General features: G+C 40.3%; 1 protein-coding gene across 2 annotated transcripts in view; it reads right to left on the reverse strand.

Annotated features, from left to right (window-relative positions):
- PKIB (cAMP-dependent protein kinase inhibitor beta) overlaps positions 1 to 15,124 on the reverse strand; it is a 120,751-nt gene extending 105,627 nt beyond the window's left edge. For both annotated transcript variants that reach the window (XR_011568405.1, XR_011568406.1), the window contains exon 1: positions 14,986 to 15,124. The gene's annotated coding sequence lies outside the window, so the exon portion shown is untranslated. The remainder of the gene's footprint in view (positions 1 to 14,985) is intronic.
- Positions 15,125 to 23,881: the final 8,757 nt, after the last annotated feature.

Genomic DNA, 23,881 nt, shown 5'->3' on the forward strand with positions numbered 1-23,881 from the left:
AGAAAAGGAGGAGAGGTGTGGAGGGGGAAGAGAGGAGGGTGGGAAAGGAAACAGGCTACAAAGCGGCTAGCGACTTTGCTGGAGTAAAATGGCTAGTTAGGGGCTGAGCTGAGATCTGACTCCAAAGCTTGTGCTTGTTTTTCTTTCTTGACACATTATGTTATACTATACGTTCACGCCCACCTTCCCAGGTGTTCATTTCTCCTAAAGAAATATCTCCATTTTATGACTATTCCTTCTATCACTTCTGCAATAACAGAACATCCTGATCAATGTGTGTGCACGTGTATTTATTTGTAAGAGTAATCTCCCCAGAAAAATTTGACCACAGTAGAATAGAGTTAGATCACCACTCCTTGCTCTGCTAAAGCTGCTATTAATACAACTTAAAAACATGCTACCTTTGTTGGACAATCACTTGACATTATATCAAACTGGCCATAAACCAAAATTCTTTCATATTGTTTTAACAGATTCTTCTATTAACCATTTCTTCTCTATCTCCCCTATCTTTTTTATAGCAACCTAACCTTTATAACATCTTTTTTTTTTTTAATTTTGAAGCAAAAATATTTCTGTCTCCAATAGCCCTAAATCTACCTGTGGGATAGCTCACAGGATCAGTCTAAACTCCTCTATATGTAAGACAGTCCTTCACACAAACATAGTGGTCACAAGTAATAGAGACATACTGGATGCCAGGAAATGTGCTAGGTATTTGACAATCATTCTTTTTAAAAATGTATACAACTCATATATTTACCTAGATACAAACAACCCATCAAACTAATTTTTTACTCATAGAGAACAGCACTGATTATATATATGACTCTCTAATAAGTGTTAGCCGCTCAGTCATGCCCGGCTCTTTGCAACCCCATAGACTGCAGCCCACCAGGCTCCTCTGTGCATGAGATTTTCCAGGCAAGGATACTGGAGCTGGTTGCCCTTTCCTTCTCCAGGGGATCTTCCCAACCCAGGGCTTGAACCTGGGTCTCCTGCACTGCTGGCAGATTCTTTATCGACTGAGCTACAAGGGCAGCCACAATTAACTAAAAAGTTAAGTTCAAAGTTTTCATCCCAGCATTTTTAAGACTCTTCACTATATCCCCAGTGTACCTCTCCACCCGTATCTTCCTCCGCCCTCCAAAGTCCACATAGCTCTGTCCTGTTCTTTTCCGTATTTGTGCCTTTGTTCATGCTGGTCTCTCAATCAGGAATGTTTTGCCCAATCACTGAAGTTCTATCACGCCTTCAAGGACCATCCCAATTACTCCATTGTCTGTAAAGTCTTCCCGAGTAATTTCAAAGTTTATCTGTTTCTTTTTCGAAACACCACAGCACTTTTTGGTTCTTTCATAGCACCTATTACAATCTGCTTCACAGGAAAGGTCTGTATATTATTTTCTCTTACTTCACCCCACCAAACAGATAGAAACGTAAGCTTCTTAAAAAAGATGGCATCTCATTCTGTTTTGCAATATATCATTAAACATAGTAGCTGAATCCAGGAGGGTGCTTTTTTTTTAATATATAAATTTATTTATTTTAATTGGAAGCTAATTTCTTTACAATATTGTATTGGTTTTGCCATACATCGACATGAATCTGCCACGGGTGTATATGTGTTCCCAATCCTGAACCCTCCTTCCACCTCCCTCCCTGTTCCATACCTCTGGGTTATCCCAGTGCACCAGCTCCAAGCACCCTGTATCATGCATCAAGCCTAGACAGGCGATTCGTTTCATATATGATATTATACATGTTTCACTGCCATTCTCCCAAATCATCCCACCCTCTCCCTCTCCCACAGAGTCCAAAAGACTGTTCTATACATCTGCATCTCTTTTGCTGTCTCGCATACAGGGTTATTGTTACCATCTTTCTAAATTCCATATATATGCATTAGTATACTGTATTGGTGTTTTTATTTCTGGCTTACTTCATTCTGTATAATAGGCTCCAGTTTCATCCACCTCATTAGAACTGATTCAAATGTATTCTTTTTAATGGCTGAGTAATACTCCATTGTGTATATGTACCACAGCTTGCTTATCCATTCATCTGCTGATGGACATCTAGGTTGCTTCCATGTCCTGGTTATTATAAATAGTGCTGCAATGAACATTGGGGTACATATGTCTCTTTCAATTCTGGTTTCCTCGGTGTGTATGCCCAGCAGTGGGATTGCTGGGTCATAAGGCAGTTCTATTTCCAGTTTTTTAAGGAACCTCCACACTGTTCTGCATAGTGGCTGTACTAGTTTGCATTCCCACCAACAGTGTAAGAGGGTTCTCTTTTCTCCACACCCTCTCCAGCATTTATTGCTTGTAGACTTTTAGATCGCAGCCATTCTGACTGGCGTGAAATGGTACCTCATTGTGGTTTCGATCTGCATTTCTCTGATAATGAGTGATGTTGAGCATCTTTTCATGTGTTTGGTAGCCATCTGTATGTCTCAGGTGGGTGCTTTTAAATAGATATTCATTTATTAGAGTTTAGTTAACTACTCATCTCAGAGATGCATGTACTGAGTTCCGAAATTCATTAAATAAAGAATATCTTAAGAATACTGAGATTATTAAAGAATAACTTAAATATAGAATATCTATAACCATCCACAGAAAAGAACCTGAATATTGTTGGGGACATATAGCACTAAATTATGGAACCATAGACTCTATAGAATAATACAGATACTTTTTTCACTGTATTGATCTCATGATGGAGAACTGAAATCATATTATTCATATTGGTGTAATCATGTTGATAAAAACTGAAATCTCAAGAGCCTTCTTCAGGGTCACATGACTAATTAAAAGCTGAGTTGGCCTTCCAACAAAGCTTTTTAATTTCTAGCTGAGTTATTTTTCTCTACTATTATTATCTAAATCATGTATCAATACATTTTCATAAATGTCTGCTGCAAAAAAATTAATCTAAGGGAGAAAGATTCTCTTCTTTCTTATAGGATATGATTTATCTTCAAATTATTATTTGTATGGGAAGAATTAAAAATAAAACTCACTAATGATGATTAAAGAGGATTATATTACACAAAATTTCTTTGCACAAATCTTACTTACTTTGCAACTTAACTATGAAGACCATAGTCAAGAATTAGGATATTTAAAAATATCACTGTTCAGTCAAAATAAATGTCATAGAGCCTATACACTAATAATGTTCATGATCTTTACTCACAAGCCCATCCTACAGATTTAATCAGAGCCTGTTTATGCCTCTGTCTTGTTTTAGCCATCTTGTTACCAGTTTAGAGGATAGTAAACATTTTGCTAAACATCCATTTCCCCTTTGAGCCTTTCCTCCTGTAGTCACTGCATGTAATTTGTTGTTTCCAAGAATGAAGTTGAGACCCAGACCTGACAAATCAGAGTTCAAATGCCCTGAGCCACAGGGACTGGCTCAGAAGTGGTGTGGGACACACAGGAGGCAGACAGAAGCCTGCCTTCACAGGCTTATGACATTTTTCCAACTCAGCAAAGGCATAAAGAGTGGGTTCATGATGGAAGTTAGTCCATCTTAGGACTGGTGCCAATGCTACTAGGTAAAGACACTTTTTTCTCTTTGAATTTAAACTTGAGAAATTAGGCCTGAAGCTGTCGATAGCAACTTTTCCACCAAGCAAAGCCTGAGAATGAAGCCATGTTGAAGAAGACTAGAGCCAAGAAGCAGACAGAAATTGGGTCCTTACAAAATAATCTGAGCTCTAGATCAAGGTGAGACTGAAAGCTGGGTGACATAAATCTGATAAAATTCTCCCATTCTCCTTAAGCCAACTTGAAATGGATTTGCTATTATGAACAACTATAACATTCCTAGCTAATGCACTCTGGTGTTTTGACTTTCTCAACCCACTTTCTCAACCAATAACCTAGACTGAAAAGGTCATACAGAATGATAGTGAAGAGTAAGAGTAAGAGCTATTACATACTTCAGATGAAGTAACGGCTTATAGTTTAAAAGTGAAGATGAAGACTGCTAATATGTAAAAAAGAATACAAGGAATTTCAAAAATGTGGAGTCCCTAAGTCAAGGACTTAAGCATCAGTTCAGTTCAGTTCAGTCACTCAGTCATGTCTGACTCTTTGCGACCCCATGAATTGCAGCACGCCAGGCCTTCCTGTCCATCACCAACTCCCGGAGTTCACTCAAACTCATGTCCATTGAGTCGGTGATGCCATCCAGCCATCTCATCCTCTGTCGTTCCCTTCTCCTCCTGCCCCCAATCCCTTCCAGCATCAGAGTCTTTTCCAATGAGTCAACTCTTCGCATCAGGTGGCCAAAGTACTGGAGTTTCAGCTTCAGCATCAGTCCTTCCAATGAACACCCAGAGCTGATCTCCTTTAGAATGGACTGGTTGGATCTCCTTGCAGTCCAAGTGATTCTCAAGAGTCTTCTCTAACACCACAGTTCAAAAGCATCAATTCTTTGGTGCTCAGCTTTCTTCACAGTCCAACTCTCACATCCATACATAACTACAGGAAAAACCATAGCCTTGACTAGACGGATCTTTGTTGGCAAAGTAATGTCTCTGCTTTTGAATATGCTATCTAGGTTGCATAGCATCCTGGAAAACCACTCAGTCCCAGGAAAACCAGAGTGGTGGCCATGCTATTTGGGAGTATAGAGATTCCTGCAATGATCTACATAAACCAGAAGACAGGTAAGTGGTCATTAAGTCACAAAGCACTCAAGGCAGGTGGTGCTGAGGCTTTGACGTTGCTGGAGCTGTAGAGGAAAGTGTGGTAAGCACACAGAATTCTCAGGCTCTCCATTGATTTGTGTTAATTGCAAACATGGAATTCACTGAGAAATATCTTACTCTAAGCCAGCAGAGCACAGAGAATAAACAGATGGATAAAAATCGGCCATCCCAATGAAGCCAAAAGACAACTGTAGGTGTGACTTTGTCTGGTTGCTCAGTCATATCCAACTCTCTGTGACCCTATGGACTGAAGCCCTCCAGGCTTCTCTGTCCATGGGATCTTCCAGACAAGAATACTGGGGCGGGTTGCTATTTACTTCTCCAGAGGATTTTCCCAACCCAGGGATCGAACCCACATCTCTTATGTCTCCTGCATTGGCAGAAGGATTCTTTACCACTGTGCCACCTAGGAAGCCCCAGGTGTGACTCTTCAGATTTGTGTTCAAAAAAAAAAAAATATATATATATATATATATATATATATATAGAGAGAGAGAGAGAGAGATAGGATGCTATGACAAGAAAATTTCTGAATTTGAGATTTTAGGAAGAAAAAAATTCATATGATAAGTCCAGGGTGTAACTATAGAAGGGGTTGGGTAAACACAAGTTTATTGCTTGAGTTGTGAAGGTCAAAAGCTGAAAAGTTGTGGTGTTGGGTACAGACATAAAGTCACCCAGATTGGGGACAGGAAATGGGTGGGACAAGATGACTGTTCACTAGTTGCTGGAGTGTTCAGTGAAGAATCAGTTTGAAGTGGTAAACAGTTCACAGGAATGAGCAATGGTGGTTGACAGTATAGCCAATTGGCTCAAAGGAACAGGAATGAGTAAAAGAGGGTAGAGAAATAACAGTCTAGACGCGGGAAGGTGTATGGACGGCATGTGACCCACTTCCCTACCCTAGGATTCATGAACTATGGAGCAATCAGCCATCTCCAATAGGAAGGACTCAGGGGGAAGTGGGAGAGTCAAGATTCAGGGCTAGAGCAAAAAGAGAGGTTGAGAGTTTATTGTGATTGAACAGGTGTTCCAGAGGGCATGACAGAACGGTTTTGTAGGAAGAATAAAAAGCAGAGATTAGGTCAGGGAAAGGCAGCACAAAGCATAATAAAGTTTCAAGGTAGAAGGGAGAAATGAATAGACAAATGATAAAAACAGAGATTTGAAGCATTGGAAAATTATGTTTCGCAAGGCTAACAAAATTACATGTTTCAAAACTGGTAACACAGACTACAGGAACCAGAGAATTTAGGAAGAGCTAGCAGCTATGATGGGAAACGTGAAATTCCTTTTCTTCCTGGGGTGAGGTGCTGAGTGACAGATGTGGATCAAGGCAGGTAAGGGAGGCAATGGAAGGGCCTGCAGTCATGTGTAGGAATGCTGGCCAGGAAGGCATGTGGGAAGAAAGTCTGTGGGACTTCAGGGTGAAGGACAGTTACCACAAAGGTGGACTCCAAGCAGGTGCAGGGGCATAGGATGTTATTTCAAATCAGTTACAGAACAAATAAGTTTGAGGCAAGATTAGTGATTAAACGTAACAACAATAAAATTACATTACCTACTTCACTCCTTACTAAAACAACTTCCAAAGGATTAAAACTTTTTAAAAAAGACATCAGAGGTACTATTAAAAATGTAGATGAATATGTTTAAAGTGGGAAAGTCCTCCTTATAAACTATGAGAGAAGAAATTGATAGCTTTCACATCTATAAAATTTAAGTATTTTGCAAAGCAAAGCTCCCTATATAGTTAATTGCAAACAAAAGAAATTGATTTTAAAAACTGTTATTTAAAATGTAACGGACATACAAAGAGTTAATATCCTTATGAATTAAAAGTTATTGAAACAAACAAAAGAGAATTAAAATAAGTGAAGAACACAAAAAGCAATTCATACAAATAAATCCAAAATACCCAATAAACATACTGACTACCTAAAAATATTTAGCCACATTAGCAAAGAAATACAAATATGAACTATCTTTTCCTACTAAATTTCTAAATTAAAAATTTTTGAAACAGTACTAGTACTTTGGTAAAAATTTTCAGTATAAATGGCAACAGGCTTCCTGGAAAGATATTCTGCAAAATGTTTTAAAAAATGGTTAAAAAGTGACTATCCATTGATTTATCAACTCCATGTCTAGAAATTTATTACAAGAAATTAATAAGGTAGCTGTGTACAGTGTATAAAGATCACAAATACAGTTATCTACTATGGTATTATTTACAAAAACAAACTTGGAAACATTGTGCACATTTACCAATAGGGATTAGTTAAAAATTTAATAGATCAGTATGTAGCCATTAAAAAAGATGATTTATTACCTTGAAAAGATATAGTAAGATGATATATTAAGGGCATATATTACTTTTGTTTTTTAAGATATATATATATAGGCAAAGAATTTTATAATTAACGGTGGAAATACAGGTGGATGTTATTTTCCTCTTAATTTTGAAAGTTTCTGATTTTCACTGGAGTGTATATTATCTCAAAAACACAACTGCAAAGTTTTAAAGTTTAAAACTTAGTGGTATTTTAAGTGGCAAACATTAACGGCCTAGAAAATAACATGTGGAATAAACCATTATAAGATAACAATGGAGAGCTGATAAAAAGGATGAGAATGAAAGGAAAAAAAAAATCGCTTGATTATACTTTCACATCTGTGATTCTTGGTGAAGAATTTACAGCAGTAAGAACAGACTGTCCTTGGGAAAACAGAATTCTACATTTTAACATTGCTAATATTTAAAGCCACACATTTTAAAGATGTGTGTTTTTCTTTTTGTCTTCTTTGTTTTGCTGCATAGGGTGCAGCAAAATGAAAATGGGGCCGAACTGGGATATTCTCTTTCATGCCTTTAAGAGCTGAAATTTTATCTAGCCAAAAACTGTCATGGGTCACTCCGCATAATCAGAAAAAATGTTATTTTTTTAAATTATTCTTTCTATTCATTTTTATTCTGATAATAGTAATTTTAAGAAGAAAAAATAGGATAAAAACTGTATACCATTATTACATTAATAAAAAAAATCCTTACAAAGATACAAAGACTAGAAGACACTTAATACTAACGCAACTATGCTTGAATATTAGAACTGAAATTGTAAAGTCTTTACGTGTTCTTAATAGTGTGATGGTTTTATGACAAAAATATCTGAAAGAAAAGAGTTAATAAATAAAGTGAACCTTAAACAATCCTTTTGCAAGATAATTTGAAATGTCCTTATAACTTAAACTGCTGTCCTTAGGTACAATCATATTTCATTAATCCATATTTTAAGTGGATTACATTGAGACAAAACCCACAAAGTGAAGAACTTAACCAATTCAGTATTAAGACCAATAATAATTACTGACAGGTGATATGAAAAGTTTTCCAAAGTTTAGGCAAATTAAGATACTTTTTAAAAGAGTTGGTAAACATGAACATCTATGAGTTTAAAAAATGCTTTGTTTCCTCCCATTTTACAGTCACACCTGAAAAGTTTGTTTCCTTTCAAAGCATTCAAACCTAGAATCCAAACATGGACTCCTCAGAGTTGAAACAACTATGCTGGGTTTTACTTGAAGTTTAATATTCTTTGGCAAAAACCACAAACACCTCAGGGAGCTGACCCAGATCTACCATGTGAGGAAATTATCCTTCACTTTCCCTGAAAACAATCTTCTACCCTCCCTGAGGCAAACAGATAAAAACTACGACCTCCCCCCATGTTGTAGACTGGTTCCATTTTCACACTGTCAAACCCACGTGGCCGGAATGAATGGAAAACCTGAATGATCTTGTTTAGATCTCTACTTGGGTTGAAAGCAGAGGACTCTGACTATGTCAGGACACAGCAGATGCCCTGCCCAAGTTATCATATTGCTTATTGTGTAAACATCTTTACAACTGATACTGAAGATGGGCACAGATCAAGTGGCCAGCAATTCAAAATGCAGTTATCAGCAAGGCTGGTTTCTTCTTGGGAACTCAGGAGAATCTGTTCCATGCCTCTTTCCCAGCTTTTGGTGGTGGCCGGTAAGTCTAGGAATCTCTTGAAGTCGCATAGCTCTTATTTCTGCTTCCAGTGTCACATGTTTGCCTCTGAGTCTCTGCCTCTGTGTCTCTTCTCTTCTTATCAGGATACCAGTCATACTGGGTTAAGGGCACATCCTACTCCTGTATGACATCATATTAGGCCATGACAACTGCAATGGCCCTATTTCTAAATAAGGTCTCATTCCAGGAAGTACATGAATTATCAGACCTTATCCAACCCAGGAAACCCACCAACTGTGTCCTCATTCTTCTCCTGCCATTTTTGTAAATAGTGCTGGCCCTCAACCTCAAGCCAGGGTGCTGAAAAGCACCCTTCATTTCCACCTCCCCTTAACTTCATGTCCCAGTTATCATCAAGCCTAATCACTTTCCACTCCTAATATTTCTAGACTATGATACTCTTGTGTATCCCTAAATTCTTCATCGCTAATTCATGATTCACTCTCTAGCATCTCTTGCTTGGGCTATAACAGTCTGTCCAATATTCCTCAAATCCAATCTTCTCCGAGCTGCAAGAGTCTATATAGATAAATACATAGAGATTCATGGCCTGGTAGAAAGATGCAGAGTTGCTTTTTGTGTTTTTCTAAGTTTTCACTCCTGTAAACAGTTCTGCTTCTTTATTGCAATGAACACAATTATAACAGACATCCTTCTTCAGGGACACAGAGACTGAGAGCAGAGTGGTTTCTGTGCTAGACCTTGGCCTTTGTAACATCTTCTGACTTGATAGATTCTTTGCAAACTTTCAGAATGCAACAAAATCCATTATATCTGTAGTCTGGATTTTTATTAGACTCTATTAGATTTGGGAAATATAGACAAGAGGGTCTTATTCCAGTGTTCTGAGATTTAATATTATATCTGGCTCCAGAAGCCCCATGATAGAAGTACTTATTCTCATTTTTTAATAAACAAAAAAATATATGAATGTAACTACATGAGTTAAAGGTTATCCTTAATTACACACACACACACACTATACATAGTGATTTCAAGAACAGTATTTTCTTCTGAGACATATTAACCCAGCCCATAAAAATTAGTCTAGAAGTAAATCACTTAAGAGTCATTTAATATAAGCATGTTTGGGAAGACTGCTTAACTCTTTCTTATCTTTCACGAATTTATTCCCAAAACTAACATACTGAACCTCAGTTTCTTCCTTTCTTTCACCCGACAAGTGAAAACTTACAGTTACCCATGCTGATTTCTGGGGTTCCCTGGTAGCTCAGATGGTAAAGAACCTGCCTGCAATGCAGAAGACCAGGGTTCAGTTCCTGAGTGGGGAAGATTCCCTGGAGAAGAGAATGACCACCCACTGCAGTATTCTTGCCTGAAGAATTCCATTGACAGAGGAGCCTGGCAAGCTACAGTCGATGGGGTCTCAAACAGTCAGACACAACTGAGCGACTAACACACACACATGCTGATTTCCACACTCCCAAAGGCCATTCATTCCTTTTCATCAGCACAGCAAAATTTAGGGCTTAGGTGGAAATAGTAACTCTAAGGAGGGAGAATCCAAGATGTAGAGGAAGGCATTTAGCTCCATTTACACTGTCTATAAAAGCTTCTGCTGCTGCTACCCAAACAAGTGTTCAAGCCATGTTTGCTCCAGACTACTATAACTACTACTCCATAATCTTCAAGGGTCTCTATTCTGCTGGCCCACTTTTCAGTCTGAGAAATCCTATTCTAACTAATTCAAGATTCTAGGTAAGATTATTTCCTTCTATTTAGAAACATATACAAATCTGAATTGTTTTATTCTTAAATAGACAGCTCTGAACTTCTTTTCCAATAAGCACCCAACTCTTGGACACATCATTTTTTAAGAATTGGAGTTATTAGAAAACATAAATCCACTCTGATTTAAAGTCACTTCAGTTGTGTCCAACTCTGTGTGACCCTATGGACTGTAGCCCATACGGCTCCTCTGTCCATGGGCTTCTTTAGGCAAGAACACTGGACTGGACTGCCATGCCCTCCTCCAGGGGATCTTCCCAGGGATCAACCCATGTCGCTTAAGGTCTCCAGCATTGGCAGGCGGGTTCTTTACCACCAGTGTCACCTGGGAAGCCTGTATAAGTCCATACTGTGCTTTATACTTGGACAGATGCATAAAGCCGTTATTTGCCATTGAGCACAAGAATAAAAAAAATATATCCCACTTGAGTATGAAGTAGATTACCTATTTGATTTCTCAAAGTCAACTGTACTTCCAATAAAAAGATAAACAATAATAATAATCACTTTTGGTTTTCTGCCTATGTTCAAGTGTTCTCTTTATGTAATATCACTGATAATGACTTATAAAAAGTATATCAAAGCTCTTTGCTCAGTCACTCAGTCGTGTCCAACTTTGTGAGACCCCATGGGCTATAGCCCCCCAGGCTCCTCTGTCCATAGAATTTTCCAGACAAGAATACTGGAATGGGTTGCCGTTTCCTACTCCAAGGGATCTTCCTGACCCAGGGATCAAACCTGCATCTCTTGCTTCTCCTACATTGGCAGGCAGATTCTTTATCACTGCACCACCTGGGAATAAAAATTACTGAAACCAACAAAATTCAAAAGAACATGCAGTTTTCCTTCTTTTTTAAAAATTTATTTATTTTTAATTGAAAGATAATTACTTTACATTATTGTGTATTACGGAGAAGGCAATGGCACCCCACTCCAATACTCTTGCCTGGAAAATCCCATGGATGGAGGAGCCTGGTAGGCTGCAGTCCATGGGGTCGCTAAGAGCTGGACATGACTGAGCGACTTCTTTCACTTTTCACTTTCATGCATTGGAGAAGGAAATGGCAACCCACTCCAGTATTCTTGCCTGGAGAATCCCAGGGATGGGGGAGCCTGGTGGGCTGCCGTCTATGGGGTCGCACAGAGTCGGACACAACTGAAGCGACTTAGCAGCAGCAATTGTGTATTAAAGTAATGAAAGATAAACGGGTATTTACCCATAAAAACTTTAAAAAGTGTAAGTCAATGAATAATACTGTGGGATGTCTGATCAAAGAAAGAAAAGCTAAGGGAGTGTATATTGGGTCATGCGAATAAAAAAGGCAAGAGGAGGAGGGGACAACAGAGGACGAGACGGTTGAATGGCATCACTGACTCAATGGAGACGAGCCTGAGCAAACTCTAGGAGATGGTGAAGGGCAGAGAAGGCTGGCATGCTTGCAGTCCATGGGGTCACATAAAGTTGGACACAACTGAGCAACTGAACAACAAAATAAAAAACCCTTGTGAACATTTAAAAACTGAAAAGAATAAAAAGAGCATGTACTAACCACAGGAATTTTAAAACGGGAAAACAGGAGCCCTGGATTTATCCCTAATACATGATTTTTGCATGTCAATCACTTAAACTTGGGCCTTAGATCTCTATACATATTAATAAAATGTTTAATTAGTATGTAAAATAATTATGTGGCATCATAGTTATGGAAGCTTATTTTATTATATGATTTATAGGGTGCTTTTTTCTATTCAAAAAGGCATGATTTTTTTGGTAACTCAATTAAAAATCTTGTGTTGAAGGAAAGGAAAACCACTGACTTTACTATCAAGCAATTTAGGTTTGAGTTTCATCAACATCTTAAAATACAATTTTCAAATTGCTCAATTTCCCATCTTCACTGGAGACTGCAGGAAATTTAGTCTTAATTAAGCCTGATTTACCCTCATTTAGCATTAAAAGATACTGGGGGTGGGGAATGAACAGGCAGAGAACAGAGGACTTTTAGGGCAGTGAAAATACTCCTATGATATTACATGGATGGATGTCTGCATCTGCGTGCATGCTCAGTCGGCTTTGACTCTTGGCAACCCCATGGACTAGAGCCCACAAGGCTATATATGTCATTATATATTTGTCCAAAGCCACAGAATGTACAACAACGACAGTGAACTCTAAGGTAAACCAGGGAATTTCGGTGATTACGATGTGTCAGTGTAGGTTCATCCACTGTAACGAATGTACCACTGCCGTGTGTGATGTCCACAACGGAGGTGGTCATACATGTGTAGGGCCAGAGGTTATTTAGGAAATCTCTGTACCTTCCACTCAATTTTTCTGTGAATATAAAACAGTTCCAATAAACCTCATCTTCAGAAATATGTTGTTTCTCAGAAATGTTACACCTTTTTTCAAATTTGCTTGCTGTATTTGAGCTCAAAATTTTTAAAGGAAGCAAAATGTTTCCTGTCCAACCTCCTGAATGGATAGACAAAATGTGGTGTGTTCATACAACAGAAAACTTCAGCAATAAAATGAGCGAAATGCTGATCCACATTACGACACAGATCTCAAAAACAGTATGTTAAGTGAAAAAAAGCCATAAACAAAAGATCACATATTTTATGATTCCATTGATATAAAATATTCAGAGAAGGCAAATCTATAGAGACTGAAGAAAGATTAGAAGTTGCCTGAACCTGAACAGAGATTAATCATAAGTGGGCATGAGGAATCTTATTGGGGTGATGAAAATGTTCTAAAACTGAATTATGGTGATGGTTTTACAACTTGGTAAAATTTCTTTAAAAATCATTGAAGGGGTAAATTTCTAAAAAATCTAGACTTCCAGTTTAAAATCGGCTAAAGAAGAGAGAAAATTCTTTAACAAAATTGAAATCTGACATTGTTTAAAATATCCTATATAAGGTATTCCATTAGTCTTTGATATTTTGTTGAAGAAAGTTGTGGTAAAGATAAAACTAAGAAGCTGATTACTAAAAACTTTTTGAAAACTTTTTTTCAATACATACTTTACTTCAAAATTAAAACATTTGAGTTTCCAAAACACTGTTTTAGAAAATGAACTTCCTTATCATAGTGTCAATAGAGGGGTACTGATCAGCACCTGATAAGTAGGGGGGAAAAAAGGCTTGCAAAATGCCAATCTAACAAATCATGATCCAGAACCCATATCACTTACAGAACTTTCTGTGAGCTTTATGACCATCAGATCTCATTTTAGTAGTCCCAATTCTGACCTTTTTGAATATTAAATCACAGAACGAATTTTGTGTGTGTGTAGCAATGTCAATAAGAAGAAAGGCATCTTATGAAGAGATAAAGTGGACAGATGGATCTTGAATCTATGTGTACACAGAGAAATCCAATACTCGGCGCAGTTCTAATCCATACTTTTTCAGTATTCAAACCACTAGTATGAGCGTTTTAGTTTTTAGTTTTTCCAGCTGAATATTTAAGTGGTCATTAGCACTGAATCTCCATTTTAGAGTCCTGCACAGACTCGGACTAAAACTTAACACCTGCAGGATTTTTTGTTTTGTTTTAGGTTTGTTCTTTTTCCCCAGTGTTTCCTATGTGCCCTACTTGTACCAAGCGCTCTTCCAAAGGAACCGTGTCCGTATGCGTTCCCTGGGATGAGCTCTACGAAGATGAAACTGACCGGTTCATCTGAGCCTCGCTCGGCAGGGACTTGCCAGTCTGGACAGCAAGTAAATCAGGGTCATCTCTCCCAGAGGGAACTATCAGGACTTTCCCCAACGAGCTGCTGCACGTCAGCAATTACGACCCACGCGCTCGTCTCCCGAACCCCTGCGACCACACTGCACTCCTCTCTCTCCCTGGCTGCCGGCCGGTGTCCCAGACTACGTGAAAATCCAACAGTTGCTGGGAACCCACGAGTTCACTCGATCTAATTATTCCCAGGTTTTACCAAAGAAAATGGATGGAGGCTGATGAGGTGAGGTGACTGGGCTAAAGACAGCTCGACGCGAGCCGAGCCGGCTAGAACACTCACTGCTGACCCCATGGCCGCGAGGGGCTGCCTGGGGCTGGAAACGCGCAGCCCAGGACAAACGACGTGGCACTGCTCGTGCGAGAGGCGAAGGCTTAGCAACTTACGAGACATCACCAACGTCCACCTTCAGGGCAGAATGGGCAAAAAGAGGTGATCAGATCTCCCTGGTTACCCCTGTTGACCTGAGCGCCCCCTTCCACTCTGCAAGGACCTCTGCGTGTTACATGATGTGGTCACTCTGGCCAAAGAGGCATCTGCTTGAATTCCCCCCCATGCTCGCGCGGACTGGCCAGAAAATAGGAAAGTTGCTCTTACCGCATCTTCGCTCGCTCAGTCTCCCCTGCCTCCCCAAGTCCTTTTCCCTCCGACTTCTCTCCAGCCACCCCCACTCCACCTCCCCTTCACCACGTACATACCAGCCGCGCACAGAGGTGTCCGCAGAGCCTGGGCCGGGTCCCAGCGCTCAGGCTCGCCTGGCCTCTCGGTGGCCGCGAGCTGCAACGCTGACTCTAGCTCGCTGCCGCCTCTACCGTCCACGAGGATGCGACCGCGTCTGAGCTGCTGCGCTGGGGCGCAGGCTGGAGGTGGCGGCGACTGCTGGGGCGGAGAGAGCGGCCGCCGGGACCCGCCCCCGAGCGTGGAGCGCGCCTCCCTCCCCTTAAACCCCCGCCCGCGACGCACCGGCCCGGGGTCCGGCTCCGGGCGTAACCCGGCCGCCAACCGGCTTGCTGGCCGGCGAGACGGTGGGTCTTACCTTCCGGCGTCCCGGGCAGTGTTGTTGTTTTTTTTTCCCTGCGTGCGCCTTAACAGACAATTAATCATCGATGGTCATCACAGAACCCTCCTCGCCTACCACTCTCAGTTCCCCTGGGTGAGTGTTAAGGTTCTATTAAGATTTTACTTGATGTGACTGAGGGAATTCGCTTTCCTCCCTTCTCCCTGTAGACCCTCCGAAGCATTTGTGGCCCGAAGTGACTGTCCTGAGGTTGCACTTTAATCGTGGCTGTTTGGATAAAGTGGCAATGTGCATGGTTTTCTCACCTGCACCCGAAATGTGGGTCTTCGTGTTTATTACCGCATCATTTTAGCAAATTGAGAAGTCATGTGCAATGTAGACAACTCTGGGGGAAAGAAAAGCAGAGATCAGTGTCTATCACGTTCCACTTTTAAGGTTCTCAAGGAAAATGAAGTCCTTCTAATAAGGTCTCATTATGAACTTTAGAAAGCGTAATAGATGAATGATGATACTGCTATTAAAATTAAGGTGCTTTTCCCTGCTTCTTTAAAAGGTGATTTCTCCTCACAGAAGTCCTGAGATCTCTGGTTCCCTGAAAGGCATTATTAGTGTCCAAAGTCGTCTTAACACCAACACATTCACTGCTATTGTGAACCCGATCTTCCAACGCAAGCCCGTGATACCTACCACTTCACTACTGACTACTTCCAATATTTTCATAGGCAAAGGCTATGAGATAGAAAGATGTTTTCGTTAATGTACCTGCCGATAGTGCTACCCTCAGACTCTTTAAAGTATTTAATATTCCTACCCCAACATTGAGATAATAATCGTCTCTGTTTTCAAATAAACTGAGGCTCAGCAAGGTTAAATAATTTGAATAAAATGAATAGCTAGGAAGACTCCAATTTTGAGCCCAAGCCTTTCTTCCTTTAAGGTTGATTGACATTCTTTCAATTATATCCTGTTACTAAAACTTACAATTTTTCTAAATGCCGACATTGGTACATTTTGTTTTCTAAAAACATGGTTATTTGTATGGTCATACAAATAGTAATTAAAGAGATTGAGAGTTATTCATATCTTTAGTGTAATTTCAATTGTATAATAAAATATAATATTGTTATTTAAGGCAAATTTTTATTTTAGAGAGCCTATGATAGAGATGCTAAAATGTTTGAATTTATGAGTTACACTGCAATGGTTAGACTTTTTATGATTTTGCAACTGTACTCCTTATACTCACAAAATTTGTCTTGTAAAACCTGTTTTGGGGGGCAAGTTTGATCAAATCATTAGTCCTCACTGACATGCCTTAAAGTTACATATTTGAAATCATCAGAACACTTGAATGTTTCCTCCATGAAAGCTGTATCTTCAGTAGCTGGAATAGTACCTGTACAAAACAGCTGCTTAATAAGCAGTTTTTATATAAATAAATAGAACCTCATTTTCTTCGATTAAAACAGAATAATGACGTAAGAAAACACTACTTGTAGATTGCTTTTGTCTTTTCATAGTAGATTGAAGATTTTTGATAGCTTCTCGTTTCTATTAGAAAAGTAAGGGAGATAATGGAGACAGATAAAGAGCCTGAAGGTTTCTAGTAGCTGCAGTTGGGAATAATGGAACCTGACTGTAAGTGAAAAAAAAAAAAAAAAAACTTTTGAATTCAGGAATTCATGATAGCAGTAGTTCCATGCAATTGTGTGAATTTGTGTAAAATAGGTGACTGTAAATGCAGAGAGTTTAATTAATCCCCCTTTGGGATTTTACCAGATGATTTGATGGAAAGGCAAGAAGAAAACTTAGATGCCATTTTTAAAAGAATGGTTAAAGGACAGAGCTATGAGGTTCACTTAGTAGTACATAGGAAGATAAAAAGGACATTGAAGGGGAGAGAAAAAGAGGCCAAAGAAGAACAAATCTCAATCAGAGAGAGAAAAAGAAGAAGTTGTAATCAGGAGGTGGGATAGATTTCTTGAATGTTTTAGTAGCAGAATAATGGCAGAGTTGTGGAAGAGCTATGACTCGGATTAGCTCTTCTCCATAGAATGAAGATCAAGCAGTTGGAGATTAAGTTACTGAAGAGGCTGTCCATATGGACATTGAAGCCACCAACAGTGAAGCCATGGAGTAGAGAAGGAATGAGTCAGATACCAAAGGCTTCCGTGACTGTGGTGGAATGGTCAGGAACTGAGTGAATGACTGTGCAGAATTGGGACAGAAGGTACATATCCAGGGAACAAGAGCCTAAATGGACCAAGGGCTGGTGTGAGAGGTGGGGCAGGCTTCCACAGCAGTACTGGGTATCTGTGGGGATGCCAGCGCTGCTTCTCATGGTCCCAGGGTGTGAGATAATGAGCGGTGTACATGCAAGGACGATCCAGGGGAAACTCTTCTCAGAAGAAACCTGATTTTTACCTAAAGCAAGAAAATGGAGAAAGCGTTGTGTTAATAGGTTATGAAGGTGGAGAGAATTTTCAGTAGTGAACAAGAATTCCACACACTAAGGGAGGCTGGGCTTAGGAGACAGGACCAGCTTCCTGGCACTATAATCTGTGCAGTGGGACAGGGATCTACTTCTAAGAAAGCCCTGCACTAGTGTGAATGTTCTGATGTCCTGCCTTGAGATTCGTAATGATTTTTAAACAAGTGACCCCACATTTGCATTTTACATTGGTCCCGGCAAATTACGTAGCCAGTCCTATTTGGAAGAAGTGGAGAAATGGGAGTGTAGGTGAAGCCAGCCTTCCAGGGGGTAAAGTATAGGAGAGATTAAAAGCAGGAGGTTGTGTTTTGAGGGGAGACCCAGGATGGTGGGAGAAGGGGGTGTGGCTACAAGGTTTCAATCACATCTAGGTTCCCTCTCTTTAGGGCAGGCTAGCTGAGACCTGGGCGGGAGCGGCAGATGGCAGTCTCATCAGCCTCCTCCAGGTCTATGTCATGTATTAGTTTGCCAGAGTTTTTGCTAACGAATTACCACATTTTGTGACTTGAGCCAGCATAATTTTACTCTCTCACAATTCTGGAAACCAGAAGTTCAGAATCCAGTGGCTTTTGGTGGCTATAGGGAATCTTTGGCGTTCCCTGCTTTGTGACTGCATAACTCCAATCTTTGCCTCCGACTTCACAGATCCTCTGTGTTTCTTCCCTACTGTCTGTATTCTCCGCTCCTTACAAGGACACTTTTTGGATCAAGCTCCACTGGGTTAATCCAGGATGAGCTCATCTGGAGCTCCTTACCTTAATAACATCTTCAAAGAGCTATTTTCCAAGTAAGGTTACATTCACAGATAACCGAGGTTAGGACTTTGGCATACCTTTCCGGAGACCAGCATTCAGTCCACTATAGTGAGCTTGGCCGGGGCCATGGGAATAGCCAGGATGGATGACGCAGGCAGCTGATAGCTTTTCAGGTCTGTTTGGCAAACCAGGAAATTTATAATACAGTGAAGCTTACCAGTGTTTCTAAAGCTTTCCAGCCGTGAAATTGAATACATACAAAATCCAGAGATTAGCCCTGCCCAGAGAGACTTTACATCCCTAGCCAGAGCTGTCTGTCCTTGGGGACAAATAGAGACAGAATGAGGAGTTGTGTACCTGGGAGTGTGCCAAGCCTGCTTACAGGGAACTGATGAAATGAGATTCCCCACCCTTCTTCACAGTCTCCATTCCAGAGGAAATACGTGCTTCCCTGATACGAAAGGATAGCTTACCGGTTGACCACGTTTCATGCCTCCCCATAAATATGAGCTTCAGAAGGGCTGGAGGAGTGACCTGGTGCCTCTGTGGTGGAGACCTAGCTGGCCTGTCAAGCCATGCCTTGTAGAGGACAATCTTGACCCTCAGAGGAGAGAAAGAAAGGTTGAGACTGTGTTACTGTGCTAACTATGCTGTTATTTATTCTCCTCTCGCTGGAAGGAGCAGTTGAGCAGCCAGAGCCAAATGGAACATGCTTTGAAAAGCATCACACTCACTGGGCTTTTCTCCCTTCTGCTCATGACAGAAGAGAAACCATAAATTCCATCCAGTGTTCTCTAAGTGTTGACCATGAGAGGGTCCCAGGTTGTGGCCGTGGGGCAGCAGCATGACTGCAGTAAGGTTCGGATCCTGTTGGAGGAATATCCCGTCACCTGGGAAGCCCAGAGGAGCGTCCCACTTTGGGCGGCCTCTAAGGAAGTCACCCTGAGATCAAGCATGAGTGGTGCACCGACCGGTGGCAGAAGGGGGTTGAGCCTGAGCTGCTCGCTGGTGTCCTGATCCTGTCATGTGACAGAAATCCCACAGCCCCACATCCACCAAGGGAGAGGCTGGGCAATGTAAAGAATGGGGCACAGTTGACTTTTAGGAGATCAGAGGCTGAGTCTGAGCGGCAGAGGAATATTTACAAGTATTCCAAATTATCAGTGTACTCAGGCATCTCTTCTGTTCCTGGTCAGTGGGCTAGCGTTTCATAGAGTAGCAGTGAATATGAAGAGAACGCTGAGAACAGAAGTCTTGGGTTCTAATCCCAGGTGGAAATGCCACTGATGGTGTGAAATACCAGTAAAGGCAGTTTTCTCTGAAAGGGAGGTATAGGTCTAAAGGATGGCCTTGCTCTTAAATTCTCTAAGTCTCTGAATTTGTTCCTTATTAAATTCAAAGTTCTCAGCCCCAAGTTTAAAATACTTTACCCACCCTCCTCTATCTCACTTCAGTTCTTATTTTCAAGTCAATACAAATCCTGTTTTCCAGAAAAGCTAATCGACTTGCCACTCTGTGTGATTTCCACATCACAACATTCATAATTCAATCCTCATGGTTCAAGAGGATGTGGTTTCTTATTGTCTCTCTCTCTCTCTCTTTTTTTTTTTTTAACTATCTTCCACTCTTAAGCAATATCACTTAATTTCTTCAAACTCCTGTTCACAAATAATCTATTTATGGAGACTTATTGATAAATTTTTTTTACCCCTGATCAACTCATTCAGACATGCTGAATTGCTATCTGAATTTCACAGCCTTTCTTTCATGTGTTTGAGGAGTATGCTGCTGCTGCTGCTGCTAAGTCGCTTTAGTCGTGTCTGACTCTGTGCGACCCCATAGACGGCAGCCCACCAGGCTCCCCGTCTCTGGGATTCTCCAGGCAAGAACACTGGAGTGGGCTGCCATTTCCTTCTCCAACGCATGAAATTGTAAAGTGAAAGGGAAGTCTCTCAGTTGTGTCCAACTCTTCGCAACCCCCTGGACTACAGCCTACCAGGCTCCTCTGTCCATGGGATTTTCCAGGCAAGAGTACTGGAGTGGGGTGCCATTGCCTTCTCCATTTGAGGAGTATAGCAATTTTAAATTGAAATAAAATATTCTCTTTCATTTTTGTCAGGTCCTTAAAACCTTTTCATATGTACTAATCATCCTAGTTATACCATAAGTTTCTTAGCATGAAGCTTTTGTGTTCTCTAATAGTACTTTCTAATTTCTTCCAATAAATAATATAATTCTGATTGCTTTAGGATCAGTTTTAAAAATTGCTGGCTATTTGGCAATGGCACAGTGTTAACAAGGTGCTTGGCCCAGGGTTCTCATTCAGTAACTATTTTTGCAAGAATATATAGGTAAGTTCTCATCTTTCTTCTCAACCACAGTTACATAATTGTACACAAAACACCAGCCAGTCTCCCTCCTTTGTTCAATATAACACTTGGCAAAAGAATAAAAAGAAGCTAAAGAAATATGAAAGTAACAAAGATATCTTTATGATTCAACAGTATGTGGTAATTTATTTGCCCAAATAAACTTAATTTATAACAACATATGTAATAGATATGAAATATATATAAGAAATACATAGTAAATACATTTTAATATACGTTTATATACATTGCTTCCATGTACAGATTCATAAGGGCTTCCCAGATGGCGCTAGTGATAAAGAAGTTGCTCAGTCGTGTGCAACTCTTTGCGATCCCATGGACTGTAGCCTAGCAGGCTTCTCCATATGTGGCATTTTGCAGGCAAGAGAATACTGGAGTGGGTTGCCATTTCCTTCTCCAGGGGATCTTCCCGACCTGGTGATGGAACCCAGGTCTCCTGTGTTGCAGGCAGACGGATGCTTTACCCTCTAAGCCATCAAGGAAGTTCCTATGATAAAGAACCTGTTTGCTAATGCATGAGACATAAGAGACATGGGTTTGATCCGTGGGGCAGGAAGATTCCCCTGGAGAAGGGCATGGCAATCCACTCCAGTATTCTTGCCTGGAGAATCCCATGGACAGAGGAGTCTGGTGGGCTACAATTCATAGGGTTGCAAGGAGTTGGACACATGCACTTACAGATTCATAAGATCAGAGATGTGTGCAGTAAGATTAGATGATCATCATAATTTAAAAATTAACTCATAACTTCTAACATAAGGAATCTCAGTGTCTCTAAAATTTTCTCTTAGTATATTAGAAAATATACATTTTATCAGAACTCCAGTAACATTTTCATAACAACAGTGGAAACAGTGTCAGACTTTATTTTGGGGGGCTCCAGAATCACTGCAGATGGTGACTGCAGCCATGAAATTAAAAGACGCTTGCTCCTTGGAAGGAAAGTTATGACCAACCTAGATAGCATATTCAAAAGCAGAGACATTACTTTGCCAACAAAGGTCTGTCTAGTCAAGGCTGTGGTTTTTCCAGTAGTCATGTATAGATGTGATACTTGGACTGTGAAGAAAGCTGAGTGTGGAAGAATTGATGCTTTTAAACTGTGGTGTTGGAGAAGACTCTTGAGAGTCCCTTGGACTGCAAGGAGATCCAACCAGTCCATTCTGAAGGAGATCAGCCCTGGGATTTCTTTGGAAGGAATGATGCTAAAGCTGAAACTCCAGTACTTTGGCCACCTCATGCGAAGAGCTAACTCATTGGAAAAGACTCTGATGCTGGGAGGGATTGGGGGCAGGAGGAAAAGGGGACGACAGAGGATGAGATGGCTGGATGGCATCACCCTCGATGGACATGAGTCTGGGTGAACTCCGGGAGTTGGTGATGGACAAGGAGGCCTGGCGTGCTGCGATTCATGTGGTCGCAAAGAGTCGGAAAAGACTGAGCGACTGAACTGAACTGAACTGAATTGTATTATTCATAGTAGATATTTATTGTGATCCTGGACTACTCAGTAACTATGAATAAATATAATTCATGCTAAGTTGTCTTATAAAATAAGTTGGTTCTTCTTTGATTTAGGGCAAACTCTAACATCACTGAGAATTTAGGGTGGGTGGAATCTTATATAAAAAGAAGCCTGGGGTATTTGAACTTGAAAACTAACCTCTTAGAAGTTTCCGTGAGAACTGAGAATTTAAACTTAACCCAATTGGGACACTTTTGGGGGGTAATTTTCCTTATACTGTTCAGGAGTTAGAAAAGCTGTAAAAATTAACATTAGCCCATAAATCTAAGGCCAATCCCAAGAAAAATATATATTCCTTAATTTAAAATATCTTAAGAGTTGAAATATAATCTTTGGCATTATCAGTTCACTGGGTTTCTTGAACTAGATGCTTTAGCCCTGATTCTGTTTATTAGATACAGTGCCAGATAAAATGTTAAAATAAGTAAAGCCTATCCCCTTTCTGCAACTTTCCTTCCTTTCCAGCCATTTGGTTCTCTTATGAGCCGTGAGTAGATTTTCTAACACCCTGACCCTCTCCATAACTTCTCGTGCATCTTATGAGCCGTGAGTAGATTTTCTAACACCCTGACCCTCTCCATAACTTCTCGTGCATCTTATGAGCCGTGAGTAGATTTTCTAACGCCCTGACCCTCTCCATAACTTCTCGTGCATCTTATGAGCCGTGAGTAGATTTTCTAACGCCCTGACCCTCTCCATAACTTCTCGTGCATCTTATGAGCCGTGAGTAGATTTTCTAACGCCCTGACCCTCTCCATAACTTCTCGTGCATCTTATGAGCCGTGAGTAGATTTTCTAACGCCCTGACCCTCTCCATAACTTCTCGTGCATCTTATGAGCACTCTTGGAGGTCAGCATTTGGGGAGTAGGGCAGAGTAACTGACATTGTGGAAGAGATTTTTAGGAAGATAATAATGTCTCTAGGTTCGATTTTAAGCACCATTCTGATGTCTGGGAGGGGACATCTTCCTCTAAAAATCAGGCTTTACCATTATCAACTAATGGATAGGCATAAGATGAATCCTTTTTTGCAGTTTTTATTAATAAAAAAGGAAGAGAGAGATTTGGAAAGAAAGGAGTGACTGCAATCAATCACCTTAAAGATTTATCAGACAAAACCCCTGCTTTTCTGCTTCCAGTCTACTTAATAAAGATTCCTTTCCTTAAGTAAAAAGGAAGACTTTGATATATAATTCTGGGTTGACAAATTTTTTTCCCCCAATAGTTTAAAGGAGTTACTGTGCTTTGTCCTATGTAGAAAATAAGTCTCTTACACTATGTTTTTAAGATTTTCTCTTTACCAGTGATTTTAAGTAATTTTATTATGATGTCTGTGGTATAGTTTCTTTCCTGTTTTATGCACTTGAGCCCCATTGCGTGGGATGATTTGGGAGAATGGCATTGAAACATGTATA

This window comes from Bos indicus, chromosome 9, assembly GCF_029378745.1.
Source record: "Bos indicus isolate NIAB-ARS_2022 breed Sahiwal x Tharparkar chromosome 9, NIAB-ARS_B.indTharparkar_mat_pri_1.0, whole genome shotgun sequence".
In the NCBI taxonomy this organism is placed as follows: domain Eukaryota; kingdom Metazoa; phylum Chordata; class Mammalia; order Artiodactyla; family Bovidae; genus Bos; species Bos indicus.